The sequence below is a fragment of the Polypterus senegalus genome, chromosome 10 (genome assembly GCF_016835505.1).
Source record: "Polypterus senegalus isolate Bchr_013 chromosome 10, ASM1683550v1, whole genome shotgun sequence".
NCBI classification, from domain to species: domain Eukaryota; kingdom Metazoa; phylum Chordata; class Cladistia; order Polypteriformes; family Polypteridae; genus Polypterus; species Polypterus senegalus.
In genome coordinates, this window is record NC_053163.1 from 50,717,465 (window position 1) to 50,735,706 (window position 18,242).

Sequence of the window (18,242 nt, forward strand, 5' to 3'; positions counted from 1 at the left end):
CTTGATAATGGATGAATGGAATTTAAAGAAGGCAAATGCAAATATTCTATTATAATGGAACAAAATATCTACAGTTGCATTATAGTATAGAGCAGTAAATCAAAGTTTTTTTCACACTAGCTAAGATGTCTTCTTATTCCATTTACAGAAACTGTTTAGACCAAAATGTGGTTGTGGACAGCTTGAAGATGCATTGGCTTTACTCCTAAGAATAATTTAGGAGTCTGACGTCATTACAGATTACATTTTAGACTAGCTTTCATTTATCATATGTGTATTAACAATTTCTGTTAACAATTCCTAAAATAAAGCATGTGTAGGACAGATTTAGCAGATTGATAGAGACATAATGGATATGAGAGAGGCTTTCATTAAATGATTGGTTTCGTTTGATTCTCTGTAATAAAACTATTTTGAACGCTAGGCTGTTTTCTTGCTTTATTCCCACATTTCTACAATAATTGTATTGTGACTTTTAAGTTTCCTGATGTATGATATAATGCATAGGCATGATTCTTCTGAACAGGTTGTGTTTACATGGGAATGCAGGATATACATTTTTGGAATATTGAAACCCTTCTTTTTAAATGAAACAGCAATTAATGACTCATTCTAAGCTTAACCAACACCATTATCATCACTGTCATGAGCTTTACCAAGTGCTGTAACCTTTTCAAAAATTCATAAGTGGTTTCTAAGAAAGTTCATTTTTTGATGAACAAAATGGTTGCTTGAATTATTCATGAGGTGTTTTCAGTCCTTATAGCCGCCTTTCAGGCTTTAGGATCTTGTCTTACAGTAAAGTGGATCTTTGGTGGCATATATGTTAAAGTCACAAAGATATCCAACAATAACAGCTAGGACAAATTCATCATAAAAAATGTATGTTAGCAACAGTTTGAAAGCTTTGGATTCATAAAAAGTTTGAAGGAAAAAATCATAAGCCGAGAAGGAGAGAAAAGTGACCTGAAAATGAATGTATGACTTATGCTGTTTGTAACAGTAACTGTAGTTGTACCTGTAACTGAAGTCCAAACTCAAGATTGTATTTTTTATACATCTTCTAATCAGACATGCATAAAACAGGCATACATTGAAAGAATTGTGCTGATTATTTGATTTTGGGTGCTGAATTCTCCAACATGTAATGTTTTTTTTTTCACAAAACACATTTTTAGCTGTCAATTAGATTTTTTTTTTGTTTGTTTTTGTACTATAATTAATTAAATATCAATATTTTATTTTAATGATTATTTATTTGGATTGAATGTTTTCAAATATTAAAACCTGTGTTTAAAGCAAAAGTTATTTTATTTGATAATAAGGTCAGATTATAGCTGAAAGTTCTGTGTATCTTACTGGGTCAGTGGCCAAGGCATACCACAATATCATGTTTCCTTTGGAGAGTGAGACAACATCAACATTGACATTGGATTCAGAATGAATGGCCAGCTAGACAAATGCTAAGAGCTTGATGCCAAAAACATTATCAGAACTAGCTTGGTGGATCCAGATAAAGTGTTTCTACCACTGCTTCATATTAAGCTTGGTTTAACTCTTTCAGGGCTGATGTTGACTTTTGTCAAAAGGAGGAGTTGATGATGGTAATCAACTGTAAACTGTGACAAAACCAACCATTATGTTTTAGTTGGACTCTCGTTGCTAGAAGGATTGACCGAGGTTTCCTACACTCATGTGAGTAGCAAGGAGCAAACAACGCGAAAAATGGCACTGACATCTGTCGAGAGATCAAAGTGAATACGTAAAGCAAAATACTCCGTGGGGAATGTTTTGCATATTATCTCTGAACTGGACGATGACTTGTCGGACTCTGATTTTGACATAAGTGATCGAAAATGAATGTGAGAGATTCCAGCTTCAACTGATTGGTCCCCAGCTAGTCGGGGTACTGACAATGTTCACCAGGGAGGACTGTCACTTGTCACAATGATAAGAGGTAGAAACCAGATTGTAATTCACTGCGACCGTGATCGCTACTGCTGTCCCAGCCACGTGAAGAGAGCCTAGCAGCAAACCTGCTGCTCATTCTTGGCCGTAGCATGCAGCAACAGACGTTTTACGTTGATTTCTGTGAGAAAATATAACTTTCCAGAAACTATGTTTTTTTGAAAAAATATTCAGCCCTCAAAGAGTTAATGAAGCAGTTTGTTAAAGCCTGGTCAAAAGTTGAAACCTGTTTTATATATTTATGACAAAAGTTTCCAGATTTATCTGAAGCTAAATTGAAAGAGGGCATTATTGCAGGACCTGATATTAAAAAAATAATTTCTAGTGCATAATTTGATGTTGAGATAAATGACCTGGAATGAAAGGCTTGTTAATCATTTAAATAAGACATTTCTAAGTTTTAGATTACAATAAAGAAATTGTGAGAAACAAATTAGTTAAGTTTAAAGAGTTGTGTTGCAACATATGTCTCCAAGGTCACTTTTTGGATTCACATTTGGAATTTTTCTCTGAAAATCTTGGAGTGGTGACTGAAGATCAGGGTGAAAGATTCCATCAGAGTATAAAGTCAATGCAAAGAATGTATCAGGGATGTGAGGAAGTCAGTATGATGGCAGACTAAGGACACACCAGAAAAGTGTACAAATGACGGTCCACCAAACAAAGTTTTCGATTAAGAAACTAAAAAGTGACAAAAACTGCAGAAGTTATATGTAAGTCAATGTGGTGAAGTATGTTAAAGTCCATAGCTATAGGCAGGGTTTTTATTTTTAATTGATGCAAATTTTGCTCTGTTGGTGCATGTGTGGCGGGGTAACTGGACAGACCTGGGGGGCTCAGTGAAGTGGTGAGCTGATTGTTTAATTAGGTCAGCTGACTTACATCAGCACTCAACAAATTGTAGTTAGGATGCCATACCCACGGGTGTTTAAGGGGTGAGCCTGAGTAGAATGAGAGGGAAAAGTAAATCCAGGAGATTAAAAGAGAGAAAAAGGAGACAGAATTGGGAACTCTGACCACAGTACATGTTTCCACTGTGTAATGGTCCATCCTAGATCCCTCTGAGCCTAGAGAAGTTGACGCCACTTCTGGAAAGTCTGGTTAACATAAGACTTCTTTTTTGCATAGTAAACTTTAAGTGGCATTTGTGAATGTAACTCTGTATTGTAGTGGATACTGCTTTCGTACAAAATCATGATTACAATCACCTGTTGACATTACCAGTTTGAAATCACTGAAATCAGTTTTGTTTAAATCACTTGAGCACTTTGCACCATCTCATGTTTGTTCATGTGTCCTCCTTTGCCCTAGGTCATCTCGGTTCATGACTATTGACGGTTCCAAATTCAAGTGTTGATAGGTATTGTGGAGCAAACCGTGACTGTCACAGTCAATGAATATACATTGTTTTCTTTACATATATTTCGAAATTTTTGATTGACTGAATAGTTTCATGTTAAATCAATTTAAAACAATGTTGTATACATGAAAAAGTAATTTGTTCAAATTAACAACATTTCCTTTCAATTTTGTACTTAAATGTGACATAATGGAAATTATTTTTTTGTTGTATTCATTAATGCAAATAAAAATAACTATTCACATTTAAAACAACAGTTTTTGAGTTTCATTTTGAAGACCTGGCAATTAATACATTGTACAATTGTTCCCATCTTATTTTTATTTTCATAATGAATCAATATTGGAGTCACTAAGCCTACAAAAGAAGGACTCTCTCTTGTACTGAGGAGTATTTAGGGACCCTCTTTCAAAAGTGAATTGACAAACACTGCAAGTGACATAGGTTATGATGTATGAAGATCAATACAGCCACCTGCTGGTAAACTTAGTTTGACCTTTCCCACTAACCCATGATTGAAACACAATCTTGTGCCTAAGGAAAGGAGGAATGCCAGCAAACAGTTTGCTCTAATGGGTCTAAAGACTGGCACTAACAAGCAATGCTAACTTCTAGTCAGTCACAGACTTTTAATTATGTTTAGCATCTCAAATTATTAATTTTACAGGAATTTGGATATGCTACATCTAAAAGAATGATGACATGCAATATTTATAGATACAAAAATGTGCTTTAAAATATATATACAAACTGGGAAAAATAATTCAAATATATTTTGCATTTTAACTATTTATTGTTCTTTCCTACTGAAGCTGATCTTATAAAACTTCCAGAGTACCTAAAAATGTAACACTGAAACTTTTCCGGTGCTGTATTTTCATTTATATAAATGTATGGCTGTTTCTTTAACACTTCCCAATAAATCTAACCTAGATATTTGATATTTTTTAAGTTACCCTGTCTAAGATTTCTCACATCACATCATTCATAATCTGTTGCCTCTACCCATCATAAAGTTGAAACTGCTGCTGCATTATAGATAAGATATATATTCAGCATGTGGATTTTCCTTCATTGCCGACATTTTGCCTATGGGGCAAGAGAGGATAGGATTTGCTCAGTATGTTATGTTGCATTTACTGATCCTTAAATATCTTGCAAACAGGTAGTGCATTATCTGATCATCTTCATTGCTGGTATGTATGTTGTCGGTTGAAAAACAGTCACTATTATATAATTCAGCCTTACTTAACCATTTCTTTGCAATAAATAATAATTATTAATAAATTAAAGTATATTCAACTGAAGGATAAAGACATATTTTGGCAAATATATATACAAAATGGTTTATCATGACAAGTATCTATCTATCTATCTATCTATCTATCTATCTATCTATCTATCTATCTATCTATCTATCTATCTATCTATCTATCTATCTATCTATCTATTGTGATAGATATTAATAGTTCAAGAATGTCAGCCATGGTAGTTAATTTAAAACCAAAATTCAAATCCAAAGGGAAAACACAAAGTCAAAATGGAACCCATCTTCCCTATTGGGTCTACCTCTTGAGGTGAGTACCATGTCGATCAATTACAGCAGCTATCTATCCTTCCATTTCTGGATGCCATCACTGCTTACTCTACCTCAATTCCCATCATTCTCCTCTGAGCTCTTCCTCACTGCCAATGAGCCTTTCCTTCAAATAACACCCTGTGCCTAGAATCAAGTCATTCTCACTAAGCCTTTTATATCCACAGAGTCACTTCCAGAGTCACAGTTTTCATAGTCCTAAAACACCAGGCTACTCCACCATTTGGTAGCTTTCAGGGCCAGTTAACTCAAGAGGATGGAGCTGTCATTCAATGACCAGGCATATACATTATGGCAACTTTCAGGCTGTATTTTATCTTTTTCTAGGTAGACACTATCAACTGTCCCAAGGGGGACACCTCTGCTGACACTTCTTGGCCTTCTGTTTTGCTGTTAGCTTTCCATTACAACATGGCCTCTGACTTGCTCAAGGCATTTTAAATTAATATAATATTGGGGTACACAGACCCACAATCTAGTAGCTCCTATATATTTACAATGGTATACAGAGGTTATATTATTGCAAGCTTTCTTTGTTACTTATATCAGTCCTCTTTTCGCTGGTGTGATCTATTCATACCTGATTGTCCAGGAATGTCTTTTTACCCATTATGTGCACACTTGCATGAATGGGTTTGGCATAAGATGTGGTTTAAATAGACCTTGCGTCTAGAGTACATTTGAGTATGTAGTTTGAATTGGATGTGTTAGCAAAGCCTCAAATTGTGGAAAAGAGATGTCAATGTCAAGACAGTATGAAAGAAAGAAAAACAGAGAGAGAGAGAGAGAATAGACATAGAATCAAAGCGAAAAATAGCGAGAGACATAGAATGATGAGAGGAGTAAGGGAGTGCTTTGGTCCAGTTTCTGAATTTTCATGAATTAAATACATTTTGGGTACTTCAGTTTTCCTCATTGACAAATGAGTTAAGATGCAAAAGCTGGGAGATACCACAACATACAGAAATTATATAAATTGATATTTTAAGCCTACAACGGGTCAAATTATGCTCAATCCCAAAAACCAGATTGGTCAAACAAGTTAGTTTGTCCCTCATGATTGGCAAAGAAGATCAGCAATAATTAGGAGAATAAATGTACCACAATATGTTCAACATTGCTGTCCAAATTCAGAGCTAGGTTGTGCACAAATGAAAGTGCATGTCATCAGGGTCGCCATAAAGTATGGCTAATGAAAATATAGAATGAGAAGGTTAAAAAGACTCCTGCAGAATGAGGAAATTAAAAGTGTAGCTTTACTTTTAATGCCCTAAGAGAGCTCATTGAAAATAAGAACACATTAGCTATCATGTCCTCTTGAAGAACTTTATCAGAGCTATACAAGATAGCAGCCTTAAGCAAGGATTTAGCAACAACAGCTAATCAGTCATTTACTGACAGAAGAAAACAAAAATGCATGGAAGAAAACAAATATCAAAATGATAAAAAAAACTGATATTACATTGCAGCTGTAAAGAAAAGGTGAAGGTTATAAAAAGATGGTGTTAACAATAAATACAGAAATACAGAACTTTTTAATGTCAGCTATTTGTTTTGTAGCCCTGTAAGGAGGAAAGATCCACTCAGAAAAGAACAAACAGTATGGACACCAAAAACTGCTTTTTATTTTAATTGTTTTCTTCTGTCAGTACTAAGGTTTATTTATTAAATATACTGTAAAACTTTAGGTAAAAGTTATAAAAATTAACAGGTAAAGTGAATAACATTAACTTGTTACAGGCACCTATCGGGGGTAGGAGATACTGTATTAGGCAGCAAATAAACAGTGAATTCTTGAAGGTGAAAAATGGGCACGTGTAAGGATGTGAGCAGCTTTGACAAGGGCCAAATTTTAATGGATAGATGACTGGGTCAGAGCATCTCCAAAATGGAAGGTCTTCTGAGGTGTTCCCAATATACAGTAAGTAGTAACTGCCAAAAGTGGTAGAAGGAAGAACAATAGGTTAACTTTTAACAGGGTCATGTGCACTCAAGGTTCATTGATGCACGTGGGGATGAAGACTAGCCCATGTGGTCAGATCCCACAGAAGAGCTACTGTAGCACACATTGTTGAAAAATGTAATGCTGGTCATGAGGCAAAGGTGTCAGAACACCAAGGCATCACATGGGGCTGTATAACTGTAGACTGATCATAGTTCTCATGCTGACCATTGTCCACTGCCAAAAGTGCCTGCAATTGGCATTATGGAGCAATGGAAGATGGTCTGATGAACCATGTTTTCTTTTAGCTCATGTGGATAGCAGGGTATGCATGCATCTTTTATCTGTGGAAGAGATGGCAGCAGGATGCACGGTAGGAAGAAGGCAGCCCAGTGGAGGTAGTGTGATACTCTGGGAAGTGTTCAGCTGGGAAACTTTGAATCCTGGCATTCATGTGGATATTACTTTGATACTTACCACCTCCCTAAAGATTGTTGTGGACCACATAGAGCACCTCATGTCAACGGCATTTTGTGATGATAGTAGCTTTTTCTACCAGGATAATATGCCCTGCCACGCTTCAAAAATAGTTCAGAAATAATTTGAGGAACACCACAGAGTTCAATGTGTTGACCTGCCTTCCAATTACCCAACATCTCAATCCAATCGAACATCTATAGAATGTGCTGGTAAAACAAGTCCCATCCATAGAGGACCCACCTTGCATCTTAAAGGACTTAAAAGATCTGCTGCTAATGCCTTAGTGTATATGCCTAGCAGTGGCCTGAGTTTCCATCCAATGGTTCATTTCAACAGAGTATCTGCTGCTCCCTATGATCCTGAATTGGAATGAGAGGCTCTGGCAATGAAGATATTAAAATGTATGTTAATTATACACTTAACAAATAATATTGTTAGCATGGATAAGTAACATGCATATCAACTTCCTACTTATTTTTAATGAACAATTAAAGTGCCTATTGATGTAATAATTTTAAGAATTTTTAAACTGAAAAACATTTAGGTCACTGCAAGACAAAATTTAAAAAAAAAATCCTTTTAGTCAGTGGAGCTTGCTAGGGTGCCTATCTGTCTACCAGTGGTTAATCTCCTCTATATTACTTATTGGTCTTCCCACCACATTTAACAAATGCACTTAAGTGCTCTTTTTAATTCTCTTAAAAATAAGTTTAGTTCTCTATTATAGCAATATGTGATTTGTCATTCAAGCAGGTGTATATATATATATATATATATATATATATATATATATATATATATATATATTCTGTTTTACCTTTATGAAATCACAGCACTCTGGAACATTTTATTACTGCAAGAAAAGCACATTTTAAGAGGATACAATGAGCTTGTGGTAAAAGGATAAATTGTGTGGTTGAATGAGTCCATATGCTTTTTCCACCTCTGTCAACTAGTGAAGGCACAGAAAGTCTACACTCCTGAGACCTATGAGGCAAATTCCTAAGAAAGCTCAAGATTCTGTAATGCAGTCGCCTTAGCTGTCTGTCTGCCATTGTTAAAGACCGTTCCTGCACATTACACACACATTAAGAAACCTATAGGTTTTAAGAAAGGTTAAAGTGTCTGCTTCTTTGCTGCACAGTTTTATAATGTTAGTTTATTTCAGCCATGCAAAACTGTATGCATTGTATTTTCAATTATCTACATTTCCAGTGGATATTCTCAACACCATTTGGTGTCAATACCTTATATTCAGAATGCAAAGAAGAAAGTGTAATGAAAGTAAAGCAAAGAGGTTCATTATTTTTATTTTTTGAAGTTTTATTAATTTTATTGCAATCATTCCATACAAATCAATCAATTTTTACAAAAAGTAAAATTGAGTTAAGAACAAGTCGACCCCCACCCCTGAGAGAGAGAGAGCAAGGCGAACGGCGTAAAAATTAAGGCTTGCAAACATACCTAAATTAATAAATTTGATAAGCCAATAGAGATGAATGCAGAAGACAAAGAAATACAGAAATAATTGCTTCCTCTGTGCTTTAAGAGCTTATTTTAAAATATTACTGATTAGATCCTGCTATGTTTTGAAAAAAGTCTGTACAGATCCTCTAACTGAGTATTTGATTTTTTCCAATTTCAAATAGTATAAAACATCGGTTTCCCACTGACATAAAAGAGGAGAGTTTGGGTTCTTCCAGTTTAGCAGAATAAGTCTGCGTGCCAAAAGTGTAGTGAATGCAATCACAGTTTGTTTATCTTTCTCCACTTTAAACCCATCTGGAAGAACCCCAATCACAGCTGTTAATGGGTTAGGAGGGATTTATGACACCAAGGCTGTCTGAAAGGTAATTAAAAATTTTGGTCCAGAATGATGTTAATTTGGTGCATGAACATGTGACCCAGTGAGGCTGGGACTTGATTGCATTGTTCACAGGTTGGATCATGCCCTGGAAACATTTTGGAGAGTTTTAGACTAGACAAATGTGCTCGATATATAATTTTGAGTTGTATAATTGTATGCTTTGCACATATGGAGCTCGAGTGAATTCTCTGCATTGCTACTTTCCACTCCTTTTCTGATATATTAATTGAGAGATCTTTTTCCCAGTGTCTTCTTGGATCTTTGAAAGGGAGGGACTGTAAAATGATTTTATATATTGTAGAGATGGTGTCTAAGTCCTTGAGATTGAGCAATATTTTTTCTAGCATGGATGAGGGTGCGAGATGAGGAAAATCTGGAAGGTTTTGTTTAACAAAGTTCCTAATTTGAAGATAGTGAAAGAAATGTGTAGCTGGAATGTTAAATTTTGAATGTAATTGTTCATAGGAAGCAAAGACGTTGTCTATATAAAGATCTCTAAGCAAGTTAATCCCAAATTTTTCCAGATATTAAAAACAGCACATGTTTGCGAAGGTTAAAAGAGGTGGTTCTCTTGCAGTGGTGCCACAGATAAAAGCTTCTCAGTCTTAAAAATAAAAAAGATTTTTTTTCCATGGAAAAATGTATAACATGCATGCACAGATATCATCCATTGAGAATACCTCACAAGAGATGCTAAAAACATGGTCTTTGTACTTTATAAAATATTGTAATGCTGATTATTTTATATATTCAAATATCCTTCTTCTTTTAACATGCCTCCTGTAGTTGTCTTAATAAATGTGTGTGCCCTATCCAAGTATATAACTCTCTGGATTCAAGTAGTTGAATAAAGCAGGGAGAAAATTCGCCAGATGCTGTTATACAATATTACAACACAAATTGGATATACCTAGTTGTTTCTTAATTAATCAGATATTGAACTTAAAACCCATTATACCTTCCATAGTTTATATAGTGGCATGGCAATGACAATCATTGTGACTGTTTCTTACTGTCCTTCTAATCCTTTTTCTCTGCTCAGCTTTCATTAGGACACTTAGTCTCACTATCATATTGCCTAAATTATCTCTAAATTACTGGGCCTAGCTTACACCATGGTGAATTTTAGAATGTATAATTAATCTCTGGTTGGCCAGTGCACATGGGCTGGATGACCATGAATTTATCTTCTCTGAAACCAATAAGCAGCAGAATCTTTTTGTTCCTCTGCATTGCCCTGAGGCCTGAGTATTATTATTATTGTTAACAGTATTTAGAACCCAATTAAACATAAAAGCCACAAATATATGTATTGCATTGCATTTTGTGTTTTTATTGAATTGTTGTTAGTGTTTAATTTTAGATGTATTATAATAGTAAAGTTCTCTAAAGTTGTCAATGGAAATGTTGCTATATAAAAATAATTTTATTTAGCTAAATTCAAATCTATAAAAAGAGATTTTTCTCAGTTTATTTGCACACTCGGTCTGCTCTTTATCTATTCATTTAGTGACCTACTTAATCCAATTTAATTTTACAAGGGGCCAGGGCCTAATCCACCAGCATTAGGTAGAAGCGTGACAGTAACACTAGATATAGTGCTAGTCTTTTGTAGGGTACGTTAACAGTCACCCACAGTTAGAAGATGCCCTATAAAATTAAAACATGTCTTTGGAAAACAGGAGGAGAACTGGAAAAAGCAAGGAGAAAAAAACAGTCAGACACAAGTAAAATGTTCAAGATCTGCACAAACAGTGACTGGACTATGATTTGAATACAGTCACTTGGTAGGTGTGAGAAAGCAACAGTGACATGTAAATTTTAAAAGCAGTCAGTCTAACATGTTTATCCTTAGCATTGACCGTCATAATTATATTTTACATCAATAATCATAATAAAGTGGTCTTACTACAATTACAGTAGCAAAGAAACTAAAAAGAAATCAAGGTACAAATGTGTAACTCCAGTTATGAAATCACTACAGTGGCTTCCTGTTAAATTTAGAGTTGGTTTTAAATAACTGAATTTGACACATAAATTCAGCAGTATAAATTGCTTAATAGCCTATGTTTACATTTCAGAATCTAATAATTTCTGTAGTCATCAATGGAGAGATAACAGGCTAAAGGTCTTCTTAAAATTCATAAAACAAACAAAACTGGGATAGGCCCCATATTTCTAGAATGAAATTAATACAGATATTAGAGGGGGATCTGTCAGTATCACCCTTTGAATGAAGGCTAAAGAATCACTATCTGAGTTCAGTATACTCTTCAAGAAGGTGCTGTTTGTGTGGTGTATATTGTCAAATAATAGAACCCATTTTCTTGATTGGCTTTTGCTTTGATGTCCCGTTATTCATTAGTCTGTTAAAAATTGATCTTGGAGAGGATATGCTATCAACAATGATGGACACAGTACCAAACCTTAAATGAATTATACCACAATTATTTATATTTTCTTGCACTGTAGCATCCTATGGAGTAATTATAAATTGCCTTGATAGTTGGCTGACTAAGGACTGTTAGTATTTGGATGTTTTAAAAAACATTTTAGTAATTGCATATACAATAGGTGTGTGTAGATTCTGTATATTGTATTTGTATATTCCTAATAACTATATACAGTAAATACATATATCATTACTGCATGGTGCTTTCATGTTCAGAACTTAATTTTTATGTTTTATTGTGTGTAGATAAAATGCATGCATACTTCAATTAACTGTGTGTTTTATCACATGTAATTTTGAGTTTTATTTTTGCTATTAAAGCTATACTCTGCTTTGGTTGATTAAATTAAACTGAATTGACATTAGTATTTATATTGCACTAATGTACAATTAATAATATACAAGTAAAAATGTATTGCAACTATATGCTTTTGTGGTATCTGAGTATTTAATCAACTACACAGCAACATATATGCAGCAAAGACTAGTTAATTTAGTTAAGCAGATATAAATTAATCATGTGTACAATTTAGCTGTATAATGTGCATGCAGAAAGACTTAAATACATCTTAAAGGAACATAGAAAAGGCACCAAGAGTGTTGGCACAAATATTTAAGGAATATGATTGCCTACTTGGGAATAGGCCGACACACAAACATTATTAGCCAAAAGTGGTCCTATTCTTAGAAACAGGCTGTTAATGAAAAAAAAAATTTACAATGACTGACATGATACAAGTAGAAAAACAGCCGAGAAACTAAGCTCCACCTTAGTGTCAGTGAATGTCAACAAGTAGCTATTGCAGAAGCATCTAAGGAAAGCAACTGTTGTAGGGTTGGAAAAGCATTCCCTGGTCTGATGAATGCCACTTCCTATTGAGGCCCAATGAGAAAAGTAGACTTATAGAAATCATGGAAAATAGTATGAATATTCAGTTAACATTATGTTCTATTTCGGACAGTACAACTTACACATTCATTGCTACTTTTATCCTTTTACTTTTATCATTGCTAAAAATCACATGCATCTGTATCACAAATCCAATGACCCCTCTGTTTTAATTTTAGCATGATATTGTTGTCGCAGGTTCAACATTTGTAAGTAACTACCAACTTAAATTCTGATCATTTTTAAAAATTAAATGGTACATAATTGTATATCAATTAAAAAAGAAAAATAAACCAGAGGGACTGGTGCGGGAATGTCATTGTCAATTATCCTTAACCTATTTGATTCTATTTTTCCAGTTTTCTGTAAATAGTTTAAAATATTTATATACTGTGAGTTTTTTATTGCACTGCTTCTTAAGAAATTACAAAATGAAATGCAAATAAAGCATTCTCATCAGAAAACTAACTGTACGGTATTTTAAATAACATATTTAACAAGAAGATACAATGAAAGCAATAAAAAACAGTCAATAATAGTCAATAGTAATATGTTCTGTTTATCTTGCATTTTAAATTAAATGTTAGATTTTGCAATACCAGATTTATTGAATGGATTATTGGTTAATTCCTTACATCTCTTATTGTGCTATTGTAATAGACGTAGCATAATAATTGACTGTTACTGAAAAAGAAAAACTTGCAGCTACATGAAATTTTAAAAGAACACACAACTCCTGATGCTGATTTTGTTCTATAAATATTGTTAACTTTCCATGTAATAGGCAACTGTCAATTTTTTATATGTGTACTGGAAATTTATAAAAAATGAATGGAAATAAAACCTTTGTCATAAAGTTTAAATATTTCTTGAGTTAACTTGTTTCCAGGGAGTCTAAACATAGCATTATGTTTTCCCTTTGGTGTTAAAATCATATACTGTATATTATACAGCACAATGAGGGGAAAAGAATCAGGTAATTCTCTTTACTGATATTCAGTACTGACAGTTATGAGACTGACCCTATTATATCTGTGTATTATTAAATCATTAAAGATCATGTATTAAAATTTGTCAGCATTAAGCTGTTCTGTTGTTCTAATGTTCTGTTTCAGGTTTTGCAAATTAATTATTAGTTAAATAAAACATCATAACAATTATATGAAAAAACTGCCACAGTGAAATCAATAAGAAAGACAATACATTTTAGCGCATGCATAATGCAGTGTTTAACAGTTCTGCTAATCAATGGCCTCTATGTTTTTAATAAGAGTTACATAATTGGGAACATGAAAGAAATGCTTTATAATCAATACATTCAATATAAAAAAATGTTTTTTTTGCCTTATTAATTGTCACTGAATTTACAAAATCTACTTTGTCATCTGATTTTCACTTTCAATTTTGGATCTTGATTAATGTGTGTGAGGCACTTACAATTTTACCTTCTCAGGAATGTATTTTTTTATTTTTTTATTTTACAATATCTATGAATCCAAAGGAACAAAGTATACATTGTAGGAACCTGTTCTAGATCATAAGTGTGAACTGGCTGTACCTAAGACATCAAACAAATGATTAGTGCCCTACCAAAATGAACCGGCTTACATTCTTCTTCTTCTTCTTCTTATTATTATTCTTATTATTAATCATTATTATTATTATTATTATTATTATTATTATTATTATTATTATTATTATTATTATTATTATTATTATTATATTTATATTTTTGTTGGTGTGGTTCCTCCCCATATTCCTTAGCTCCTAGTGGATGGATGGAGTTTTTTACTTGCTACAGGTTATTATGTATCTAATTTACATTCAGATTAGTATTTTGCTAAGTAGAATTAAATTTTGCATATCTACTGCATCTGAATTTTCATAAGTAAATGTTGTTATCTATTTAAGTTTGTCTCCAGACACATTTAAAGCTATTCTTTCTTTATTTGTGCTTTTAGTTATGAAAGGGAAAAATGAAGTAAGTTTTGCCATTTCCATGATGATGTCATTGCAGAGGTATCTGTCTTCTTTCAATAATGGAAAGATTCTGCTAAGAACCAATAAATTGCTTAAGTTATCCTTCCTGTGTTGTAACAATTGGGCAGTTGGGAGCTTTCAGTAAATTTACCACAAGAAAATGAAGCTGCATAGCTGAAAATGCAGGCAAAAGCCAGCCATTAATAGGACATAAGAAAGAGCTAAGGCAGAAAACACTTTCACATGGTAAAGTCTGGACAATCGGTTTGGGTTCCATATTTTATACTGTAACTTTAAGTTTTCACAGCTTAATAAAATTTGATTTTATTCCATAATATCACTTCCATGCACAGTATAGTAGTATGAGATTGTGAAATATATAGAATTCTGCTGAGTACACAGCCCACCCATAGGTACTTGCACATTCTCAAAGTTCACTTTTCAATACTGCCTTCTCTTTCCAAATATTAAACAGAGATCCTACTGCTATTTGGTGTCATCTTTAATTTTTAAGTTGTTGCAGACAGGAGACTTAAGTGAAATTTCAAATGGCTTTTACGCACAGTGTGAGGATTCCACCAAGTTTTGCGTTTTGATGTTATTATACAGGTGCCAGTATTATAGAGGTGCCACTATCCAGTAAAAAAAAAAAACTAATAGTACAAGATTTTCATAGATAATAATATTATGCACAAATACAAGAACAATTATTAATGCAAACAATTACTATCCAATGCATGTTCACGTTGGTTTTCACTTTCCTCATGCTGTTAGGAACATTCAACTTATTGTTTTGCTATACCCTGAAACTATACATACCTGTAAATACTCAACACTGCATACATTAGGAAGGAGACTGGCTGAGTCAGTAGAGATGTTAAGTGTCCTAGGAGTAAGCACTCCACATATGCTTGATATTCTTTACAAAAGCATTGCACTTGTTCTTTGTTTTGAATTTGGAGGCATTTTTGCATTTTCTAATGAATGATGGCACTCTTTAATTCAGATCTCATTCTATTGTATATTTTCCTCTTTGTTACTACAGTAACTTGTTTGGTTTAATAATCCATGCATTTGGATGTTAAACCGTTTGCCACCTCAAATTAATGTGCAATATATTACTCACTGAAAGCAGTATAGAAACTCACATGTTTTTCTTAAAAAAATCACTAAAAATGAAATTGTCAAATGTAATGTTTTATAATTGACTTGTCCCTTTGTAACCTAATCATTCTTTCCCAGGATATTCACATAAATAAACAATATCTGTTGATGTAGTTGATCTTTTTGCCCCATGTACTGTATTTAAAAACTGTATGCAAGGATGGTTGATGGATGCAATTCAGATATTAGCACCACCTCCAATGTTAACTTTTGACATCACTTCGGATGATGCACTCATCAGAAGGTCTCTGGGCAAATGGTGATGAGAGTACCCCGCAAAATGAAGCCTGCAATACTTATGTTTGATATTTCTTTTGTTGAAATTAAGTGCCATGAGTTGGAAACAATGGATGCCATTAAATAATTGAGTATGAACAATATAATAAATATAATCATCTATGGTATACAGTGTGCAAACCATGCACATAAAGATGCATTATATACATTTTGAGAAGCTAACATGTAGCATTAAATTATTTCCAAATCATCTCTTCTTCTCTCTAACAATCAATTGTTCATACCTTGTCCAAGACATAAAGTCACAATACAAAGCATTGTTTTGTTTACCATTACTAAAGAATGAAAATGAAGAATGCGGGAAAGCAATAAAGTAATCAATATGAAGACACCTAACAAGTGAAGATAAATGATAAAAGGCAATGAATGTTGGGGAGTGTTACAAATTGATATTTTATTTACCTCTAATGTGCTGAGAATGCAACTAAAGCTTAATTCAGTGTAAAAAAGTGTGAGATCTGCTATGGTTCAACCAATCAGATATAAAACAGAAATTGAAATTAAAAGTGATGGATTACTAAAAACGTCTCATTTTGGCTCTCCAAACTGTTTTTTGGTTATTGCTTGATACTAAACTGTGTTATAATTTTAGTTTTGGTTGAATTTTAATGTTTTGGCCTACTCTTTAATTGTCTTTCAATTGTAAATCTAGAAAACTGATGCAACAGATTTGCAATTTATGGGCAGTGTTAGACTACCTGCTTATCACTTTTAGTTCATCAAGCAGTTTGTACCAGTTGTTTCACTCTGTTCTAGCAAGTAATTCTGTGATGACATTGTGTGAAAGGTCATATATAAAATGCTGCTTGATGGTTAACCGTATAAAGACTAAGTAACCTTGGTAAGGAGATCAGCGCTTATAAATTGTTTTCATGCAAAGAATATTGTAAATATTAAAAAGATGTATTAGTTAACAGAGATTTAACAGGCATAAAACTATTTTAACAATCATCTCTCGTGTTCTGCCCTTTTTAGATATTATCTATGTGTCTGTCTATCAATAAAGAGCTTACAGTATGAGTGTGTTGGAGAGTAGCATGGTGAGGATGTTTAAAAGTACATATAAAAATTTACAGTTTAAACGAAACCAGAAATATGCAAAGATATGCTCACAAATATCCTTAAAATCGAGACGGCCAACTCAGAGAGCTATAAAGAATTCTATTTCATTTTATGTTTTAATTAACGCATTCTTATTTTAATCTCACCTTCTTTTTTTCTCCAGGTCTTCTCGACCACATCAACATTTATTAGCAAAGGGAACACTGCCCCCTTTCAAGCGTGCATTGAGATGCTCGGGTAGGATGCGTCTTGCATGGATGCACAGATGAAAGCGCACCGCTGCCTCGCTCCTGCAGGACAGTGTGACTTTAAGGCAAGATCTATCATTTGTATTCGGCTCGCGGCCCCACCTTCTCGGTGACGTCAGCCGGAGGAGGACTACTCAGCAGTACTAAGAGGCTGAGTTCATCTGACTTGAACGGCTGAGGCGAGGAGAGCGTTACGCAAAGAAATCTCCTAACACTTCATTCAGCAACTTCAGAAAGCAGCGAGCGGCTGTCGCATCCGTGTGCTTTGAACTAGGCGCCTTCCCCCTAACAACACGGACTAACAACATACTTCATGTTTAAGAAAGCAACACAATACACATCAGAAAGCTAGAGGCTAGTTTGTTGCAGGCAAAAAGAATGAAGAGGTTTTGTGTGACTTCAAGAGCATCACCACTCCAAACTGTGGATCTGACACAGATGTCCAAGTTATTAATATCCATGTCTTCAGTGGCATATTAACTGTGCGGACTGAGAAAAGGAACAGTTTGTGAAGATTTTTTTTCCTTTCTAACTTGCATCAGAGATGAATAATCTGCAAACATGCCACGATTGTAAATCGCTGTGATTTGGAAACACCAGTGGCGTTATTTTATACTTGGGATTGCATCGCAGTTTGTTACTTCAAGGAAGAGGAATTACTTCATTTTATATCGTTGTGTTGTAATTTTCTCTACATTAAAACTGAGCCCTAGACTTTGCCAACAAATAATATGGATGGCTGTCAGTAACTGGATTTTATGTTCCTCTTAATCTTAATGTATTTGCATGGTAACATATTTATTTATTTATTCATTTACTTCTGCCCTGGCAGCTCTTCAGTTCCTGATGTTGTTACGTGCTGGGGATTGCAATTAAATTGGCACGGTTTGCCCATTGGAATTCAAGGTAAGCAAGTGTATTAATTGCCTTGATACA

General features: G+C 34.0%; 1 protein-coding gene across 1 annotated transcript in view; it reads left to right on the top strand.

Annotated features, from left to right (window-relative positions):
* The first annotated feature begins 17,473 nt into the window (after window positions 1-17,473).
* Window positions 17,474-18,242, top strand: part of pcdh11 (protocadherin 11) — a 992,866-nt gene continuing 992,097 nt past the window's right edge. The window contains exon 1 of the mRNA XM_039765778.1: window positions 17,474-18,212. The gene's annotated coding sequence lies outside the window, so the exon portion shown is untranslated. The remainder of the gene's footprint in view (window positions 18,213-18,242) is intronic.